Source organism: Triticum dicoccoides, chromosome 5B (assembly GCF_002162155.2).
Source record: "Triticum dicoccoides isolate Atlit2015 ecotype Zavitan chromosome 5B, WEW_v2.0, whole genome shotgun sequence".
NCBI classification, from domain to species: domain Eukaryota; kingdom Viridiplantae; phylum Streptophyta; class Magnoliopsida; order Poales; family Poaceae; genus Triticum; species Triticum dicoccoides.
The window spans coordinates 703,558,245-703,567,383 of NC_041389.1; positions in this window are offsets into that span (position 1 = coordinate 703,558,245).

Consider the following 9,139-nt stretch of genomic DNA (forward strand, 5'->3'; position numbering starts at 1 on the left):
TAGGTAAAGCGAACGTCAAGCGTGCGTAGAGTCATATCAGTGGCCGATAGGACTTGAGAGAGTATTTGTTCTACCTTTAGCTCCTCGTTGGGTTCGACACTCTTACTTATCGAAAGAGGCTACAACTATCCCGTATACTTGCGAGTTATCATCCGCCGCGTCGGCAACGGCGGAAGAGAAAGGCCGCCGCTCCGGCGGCCAGCAGTACAAGCAGAGGAGTTAAGCAATTCAAGTATGGTCCATCTCTTAAGGCTCCAGAAAAGTTACCATATGAGAGGACCGACAAGGAAAACGAGGACATCAGTCGTGCCACTAATAGAAAACAGGGCTACCGTTCGGCCCTGGCCAGCCCATTAGTCCCGATTCTTCAAGAACCGGGACCCATGGGTGGTATTAGACCCGGTTCGTGAGCCCAGGGGGCCGGCCGGGGCCTTGTGGGCATTGGTCCCGGTTCGTGTGGAACCATTTGTCCCGGTTCAAGCCATGAACCGGGACCAATGGTCCTCGCTCCTGGCCCACAACCATTGGTCCCGGTTCGTGGCTTGAACCGGGACAGAAGGGAGTGCTTTAGTCCTGGTTCATGCCACGAACCGGGAAAAATAACTTGCCTATATATACCCACCGCCGTGGCAGAGCACTCCAGAGTGCTCTGTTTTGTCAAGAAGGCGAGGGGAGGGCATTTGGGTGCTCTAGTTCACCTCCTATGCACATGAGGTGTTCGATGAAATGCCCGGGCCACACTAGTTAAGCTTTCTCCTCTCGAAACTCGACCTCCGAGCTCCATTTTCAATGAGATTTGTCTAGATTTAGCGGTCCGTCACACCCCGTCCCCGCCCTGTCTTCACCACCGTCGATCGCCCGCGCCGATCTCGTCGCCGGCACCACCGTGGTGAGCCTCTTGTTCTTATCTTCTTTCTGAAAGAAAAAAATTCTGACTTCAGATAGATACTTGTCTAATTTTCTTACTTTTATTATTCCTTGTTATTATATAGTGCGATGGTTTTGGTATCCGCCCCCGTCGGCCCTCGTCCTGTCTATGATTCAGATGTGGTATATATTATCTTTTCATAACTATTTCGTTCATTTATTGTTTATGACAATTATGCCGACCAATGTGACATAGATTTTATTTATCTAGGAGGTTGTTGAACCAGAAATTCCAACCGACCCTATTGTCGAGAGGTTAAATTTAGTTGAAGAAGAAAACAATTACTTGAAGGAAAAAATAAGAAAATTTGAGGAGGAGAAGATGATATTGGAGTTGCATGTTGAGGATGTCGTCGATGATCACAAGATCAAGATGGATGCAATGCGGTTGAAGATTAAAAATATTAGAAAAAATGCCATTCATACCGAGGCTTGGTAACATTATGCACTTGGATCAGTTGTTACCTTGGTTGCGATTATGATCGCATTTGTTGTTGCATTGAAATGTTTTACATAATTTCAATGTATGGTTTAATTAGATGCTCTAGAGAGCTATATGTTGTTCAATGAAAACTATGTATGTACTTTGGTTTTAATGCTCTGGAGAACTATGCATGTACTTTGGTTTCAGAGTTCATTTCAAATGCTTTTCAACTTCATGGTCTTATAGCTCAAAATAATCAGTAAATGCAGGAAAAATAAAAATATAGTCAGAAAGGGTTATAAATTGATGATGTGGCTTTGAATGGTGCATTTTGAACACAGAAAAATAATGGAGTTCAAATAAGTTCAAAAAAAAGAAATTCCTTTGTAACAGACGAGTTTCCGTATGAAACCCTGATACTTCGAAAGAGATTGTCTGTTTTGTACACGAAGAGTATCCAGTTTTTGCCGTAACCCTCTCTACTTTCTTGGACATGCTATGTGGGTGAAATAATGATACCATGCCAACTTGGAACCTTTTCAGAGTTCATTTCAAATGCTTTTCAATTTCATGCCTTATAGCTCAAAATAATCAGTAAATGCATGAAAAATAACAAATGTAGTCAGAAAGGGTTGTAAATTGATGATGTGGCTTTGAATGGTGCATTTTGAGCACAGAAAAACAATGGAGTTCAAATAAGTTCAAAAAATGAAATTCCTTTGTAACAGATGAGTTTCCGTATGAAAACCTGATACTTCGAAAGAGATTGTCCGTTTTGTACACGAAGTCTATCCAGTTTTTGCCGTAACCCTCTCTACTTTCTCGCACATGCTATGTGGGTGAAATGATGATACCATGCCAACTTGGAACCTTTTCAGAGTTCATTTCAAATGCTTTTCAATTTCATAGTCTTATAGCTCAAAATAATCAGTAAATGCATTAAAAATAACAAATGAAGTCAGAAAGGGTTGTAAATTGATGATGTGGCTTTGAATGGTGCATTTTGAACACAGAAAAACAAGGGAGTTCAAATAAGTTCAAAAAAATTGTAATCCCTTTGTAACAGACGAGTTTCCGTATGAAACCCTGATACTTCGAAAGAGATTGTCCGTTTTGTACATGAAGTGTATCCAGTTTTTGCCGTAAGCCTCTGTACTTTCTTGCACATGCTATGTGGGTGAAATGATGATACCATGCCAACTTGGAACCTTTTCATAGTTCATTTCAAATACTTTTCAATTTCATGGTCTTATAGCTCAAAATAATCAGTAAATGCATTAAAAATAACAAATGAAGTCAGAAACAAAATAAAATAAAATAAATAAGTAATTTGAAACAAAATAATATAAACTTTAATAAAATAGATAAGTAGAAACAAAATAAAATAAAAAAAATAAAGTTTAATAACATAAATAAAATTTATGAAACTAAAATTATCAAAGTATTTTCTGTTCAAAACATTATAAGCAACCTCTAGTATTATTGAAACTAAAATTATATAAAATTGATGCAACTAAAATTATCAAAGTATTTTCTGTTCAAAATCATTAAAAGCAAAAAAGATTTTCATAAAGAACTTTTTTGTTAGAAACTTTAATAGCAAAAAGAGTTATCATAAAATAAAATTAATAAGTAATTACAAACAAAATAAAATAAAAGAAATAAGTATTTTGTTGTAAGTAAAACAAAACAAAATAAATAATAGCAAAAGGAGAACAAAAAAACTGGAAAAAATAAAATAATTTGCCACCAACTGGGCCACCACGGCCTGAATACGACTAGAAACCCATCCATGGGCTAGGATTCAGGCCCGCGGTATGCCCAGAAAGCCCAACAAGTAGCAAGTAGGCCCGTAAGCCTGTAGTGGAGAGGATCTCGAGAGGGGTGCGGCAATGGGGCTTATAAACCATTGCGCGCCCCTCTCAACTAGCGAGGTGGGACTAATTAAACTTTGGTCGCGACGCAGGCAGCGCAAGGGCCTTTGGTCCCGGTTGATGGCACCAACCGGAACTAAAGGGGGTGCATTGGTACCGGTTCGTGGCACCAACCGATACCAATGCCCACCCTTTAGTCCCGGTTGGTGCCATCAACAGGGACCAAAGTCATCTGCTTCCCGCCCTTTGGGCTACTGAAAAGAGGCCTTTGGTCCCGGTTGGTGGCAACAACCGGGACTAGAGGGGTGCATTAGTCCCGGTTGGTGCCACCAACCGGGACTAAAGGCTTTGCTATATAAGGAGCACTTAGCAGTTTCGACCAAATCCCCCACTTCTCCCCCAACGCCCACTGCTCCTCCTCGTCACCGTTGCTGCCCGACGCCCCTGCTCCACCTTGCCGTCGCCGCCGCCAGTGATGTCGTCAGGCTGCTCGCCTTCGTCGTCGTCGCCGCCACCGACGTCGTCAGGCTGCTCGCCTTCACCGTCGCCGCCGCGTCCTGTGAGCACAGCCTGCTCCCACGCCCCTCCCGTCTCGCGCCCCTGCGCCCTTGCCCTGCACGGCCGCCGCGCCGCCGCCCCTGCCCTGCACAGCCGCCGCGCGCCGCCCTGCCCTGCGTGGCCGCCGCACCGCCGCCCCTGCCCTACGCTGGCGCCGCGCGCCGCCCCGCCGCCCCTGCCATGCATTTTTCATAGCGTTTTTTGTATTTTTTTTGTGTATATGTGTTTGTATGTGTATATATGTGTGTACATGTTCATAGTATTTTTTTGTCATAAATGTATTTTTTTGTCAATTTATGTATTCTTTTGTCAATTTATGTATATGTTCATATATATATATATATATATATTATTTTAGTTTAGTTTAGTATTAAGATTAGGAAAATTTCAGATGTGTAATTATATTAATTCATAAAAATATGTTCATATATATATAGATTATTTATATGTGTAGTTAATTTATATGATTAGGAAAATGTAGAGTGAAAAAGAAAACAAACATATAAGAAAAAATGAAGGAAAAAACGAAGAAGGAAAAGAAAACCGCCCGGCTCGGCCACCACCGCATTTTCATAAAGTATTTCCACCGCATTTACATGAGGGGGGACGTCGGAAAAAAATAAGAAGAGGAAGAAGAAGAAAAACGAGGAGAAGAAGAAGGAAGAGAGGAGTGGAAGACTTTTTTCTTCTACTCCTCTATTCCTTCTTCTTCTCCTCTTTTTTTCTTCTTGTTTCGACCAGAACTCTCGAGGACACCCAAACCATAGAGAAAAAACGATGTTGGTCTCCTACCCCCTCCTGCCATGCCCCTATCCGACAAACTCTCTCGAGGCCACCCAAATTTACCAAGTTAAAAGAGTGTTGTCGTCGAGGCCACCCCAAACACTTGAAGTGTTGTGTCGAGGCCACCCCAAACCCTTGAAGCGTTGTCGAGGCCACCCCAAACCCTAGAGAAGTAGCGTCAAGACCACTAATATGATTCCTTATTGTGAGTAGCTAGCTAGTTCTACGTTTTCCACTAATATATATCCATCTGTCATGTTTGAATAATAATTGACATGTTGTAAATATTTGCAGAAACTATGGAGCACCCCCGAGATGAAGCAACAGAAGCGATGTTGGCGGACATAATCGCACAAGGAAGTGATGTCGTTGCATCGTTTCTCAACGACACCGATGGTCAGGAAGGACGGGGTAGTGAAGAAGGCTATGATTATGATGGCTCCGGTGACCCATCAATGCCGATACAAGAAGAGGGCTATGTTCATGATGGCTCCGGTGACCCAATGGAGGTACAAGAAGGAGACCGTGATGACGGCTCCGGTGACCGAACTGAGTCCGGCCAGGTATATATATATTAGTTAAGCCCGTGCTGACTAGTTAATTGATGCATTCATTGTTTTCATATGTACACATATTAATTAACTCTCGTCTTTCTTCTTTTCTCTAGCCCTCCGGATCGAGCTCAACTTCGGTAAAGAAACGAGGCCCGAAGAAAAAGTTGCGCTCGGATGAAAGGTTTGAGATCACAGCAATCACGCGCGACGGCTAGCTGATTGAACCCATCCGGACAAAGGATGCATTTCGTGCTCAGTGCGGGGTCCTTGTGAGGGACAAGATTCCGATCAGTATCCAGCAATGGTTAACGCCTAAGAAGGAAGACCCTGAGGTGTCTTATGTCTCTGATATGCAGAAAGAAGATCTTTGGACAACGCTTAAGGAAAATTTCACCCTAGCTCCAGAGGAGGATCCGGAGAAGCCAGTTAAAGAGAAATTGATCAAGTCTCATGCTCTTAAGAAGATGGCAGAACTATTCAGGAGGTGGAAGAATGAGCTGAAAATGTTTGTCGACAAAGAAAAGACACCAGAATTCATCAGAAAGTATGAGAATATCATAGATCAATGGCCCGCATTTGTGGCCCACAAGACATCGGAAAAGAGTAAGAAGATGTCAGCGACAAACAAGATTAATGCTGCGAAGAAGAAGCATCACCATCGCACGGGGTCAGCTGGTTACCTCAAAGCCTGACCTTTGTGGGACAAGGCTGAGAATGACTTGATTGCTAAAGGGGTCGAACCAGAGACATTGAACTGGACAGACCGTTGCCGGACTTGGTTCTTCGGGGTTGGCAGAACCTTGGATCCTGTATCAAGGAAGTGCGTTTGGACGGAAGAGCAACTGCGAATACCCGTCACGAGGCTTAAGGAGTATATCAAGAAAGCGCAGCAAGGGACGTTCGTTCAAGACAGAGAGAATGACGAGCTCACAATGGCTATCGGGAATCCTGAGCACCCTGGACGGACACGAGGCATGCCAGGCTCCATTCTGTGGAAGGCTAGCTTTCCGGACGCAGGGGGTTACAAAACCCAGGAGAGGAGGAAGAAAGTGGAGCATAGCCAACTGCAGGCGCTGCACGAAAGGGTACAAGGGCTAGAGCAACGAGAAGCAGATCGCAACAAACGACCTACCGAAGCTTCCCCTGAAGATACCCCGCCATCTCAGCGGAGAAGCAGCATGGCTTCCACCGAGCAGACTCAGCAGCTGGAGCCTGTCTTCACAACTCCTGCTACCTACCCCGTGGATGCTCTCACGGAGTCTCAACATTGCCACCTTATGACGCGATGGATGGCATTGAAAGTCAAGGCGGCTGTTGGCTCTGTTATACCTAATGAACCTGGCTCAACATACCACGGCCAGCCGATTCCAGAAGGATATGCTAGGTGATGGTGGATCAAATAACGGACGGATTTGAGGACCTTCAGCTTGACCACCCTACGGGTGAAGGGGAGATTTGGCTGGATTCTTCTCTGAAGACTCCATGCCTATGGCGGAAAGAGCTCATCAACCTTCCGAACTGGACGCCTCCTCCTCCTCCTCCTCCTCCGGCAAGTCAGGGCACTCTGCCTCCTCCTCCGCCTCCTCCGACAAGTGATCAGGGCACTCAGCCTCCTTCTCCGGCGCGTGGCGGCACTCCGCCTCCTTCTCCGCCTGCGCCGGCGTGCCCAAGCAGCCAGCCTCCTCCTTCCCCGCCTCGTCAACAAGGGCGGAAGAGACCCGCCGCTGCTCCGGCGCTTCGTCCTTCTCCTCCGCCTCGTAAGAAAGGAAAGACATCCGCAGCCGCTCTGTCTGCTCCGGCGTCTAGCAGTACATCCAGAGGCAGGCAATACAAATAAGGTCCTTCTCTGAAGACTCCAGAGAAGTTACCATACGAGAGGAGCCAGGAGGAAAACGCGAAGATCGTGCAAGCCGAAGTGACCAACTTCTTTGAAGGGGTCAAAGCAAAGAAAAATCCACCTCCGGAGGAGAAGATAGATCCGGTAAAAGCGAAGCGAACTTTGGCTGCCTTGAAGAAACCACCAAAGTCTCGGGTGAAAGACAACTATGAGCGCATTCTTACAAAGTCATTTATCGAAGCGGAGAGGTCGGGAAGTATTGTCAGTGGTCAAAGGTTAGCAGAATGACGAGCTGGGAAAAAAGTTGCCCAGCTCGGCGAACAAGCGAATTAATCGTTCCCCCCGCTCCAGGTGTCTAGCGATATCATCGCTAATGTTCCGGGCGGGATGGTGCCCGGTTATAACAATCCTGAAGATTACCTGCCCGACGAAGCACATTATGATTTGTTGGAGGTGGACGAACACAAATACGTGTACGGGAAGCCTCTCGTCAAAGATGAAAGTTCTCTACCAACGATGATGCGAAGATTCCATGATTGGTACATGAAAACCTGCAGAGAGTGTGAGGGGAGCAATATTTTGACGCTGATGGTCAGAGGGGAGCATGACCTCGTTGGAATTGGACTGTTGAATGTTCCATTTGAGGAGTTCTTCGCGTTTTTCAATCTAAAGGCCCTCGATAAATTAATGATCACTTGCTACTGCCTGTAAGTACAGTACTACTTCTGTCATTAAGTCTCTATATATAGGTCAGCTCTTTCATTGCATGTATTTTTAATTATCTTCACTATATTATGCAGATTGAAGATTGCCGAATTGAAGAAACGACAAGTTGGTGATATTGGGTTCATTAACACAAATCTCATAGATGCATATATGGTTAAATCTCAGGCCAAAGAAACCGAGGCCAAGCTGCTAAAATCATTTGTAGTAAATCAAAACAAAGCTATAATACTCTTCCCTTACGAATTGAAGTGAGTGTTACTATCTTCCGCATATTCGGTTTCCCTTATTAGTCGAGGTTATAGTAGTAATGTAATTGATGAGTTATGCATGCGTGCGCAAGTTCCACTATATTCTCCTACAGATTAAGCTTGAGCAGGGACTAGTAACCGTCTTAGACTCGAGACGAAATGATCCCACAGAGTATGCGGACATGACTGAAATACTAGAGAAGTAAGTTAAATCGATCATTATCGCACCATATCGGCAACTTTTTGTTCATTTCCTGATATCAAGTAATTGTTTTCTTTGTCTGCTGGCAGGGTTTGGAAAAAATTCACCTCAAAAACTCCGGGACTGCCGAAGAAGCTGTAATTTAGACACCCGAAAGTAAGTACTATAGTAGCATGTTCCACGCATCTCCTGGTGATTCAAGTGCTAGTTTCATCAATACCATTTAGCATGCTTGCTAATTATCAGTTTGATTGACCTCTATTTCTTGTAAAGTGGTTGTGGCAGGAATAAGGGAATGATTACTGTGGATACTACATTTGTGTGTCCATCCGCCACACAACCTCTGAGCGGGGCTACTCTGACAAACAACATGAAGTGCGTAAATAATAATATTCACAATTTTATTTTATTGCCATCATTTTGTGTTCAATTTCATTTATTCATATATATGTATTAACCCCCTTCTTCAAATTAGATATTTCGGATGCGGGATGAACTCCTACCACCAGATCGTATGCGAGGAATTCAAGAGGAATTGGCGGCATTCTTTCTTGACCACGTGATCGCTAAAGACTGAGAATACCATGTGGACCCTGAGTTCATTTGGAATTAGGAGATTATATTGTAAGAGATGATTATATTGTATATATTGTATATATGTAGCCAGTACGTAGCGTCGGATAGATATACGAAAACTTGTTGTTCGACCAATCTCTCAGAGAAGGAGAGATGGTCGATATCACTTCTCTCTATATGCATATGTTCATGACGATCTTCTGTTTCCTTCATTTTCTTACTAGCTAGCTAGCGTGTCTAGTCCTCTCTATACGTATAGTACATACCGTCGACCAAGCACGGAGATAAGAGAGGACACTTCTCTCTATTAATTAGCTAGCTAACACAATATATGAAACACCTAAATTAACCCCCCGAAACCCCCTAACCCCCCCCCCCCTTCAAAAAAAACAAAAACCCCAGCACCTGAAACACTGACGCATGGATTCCT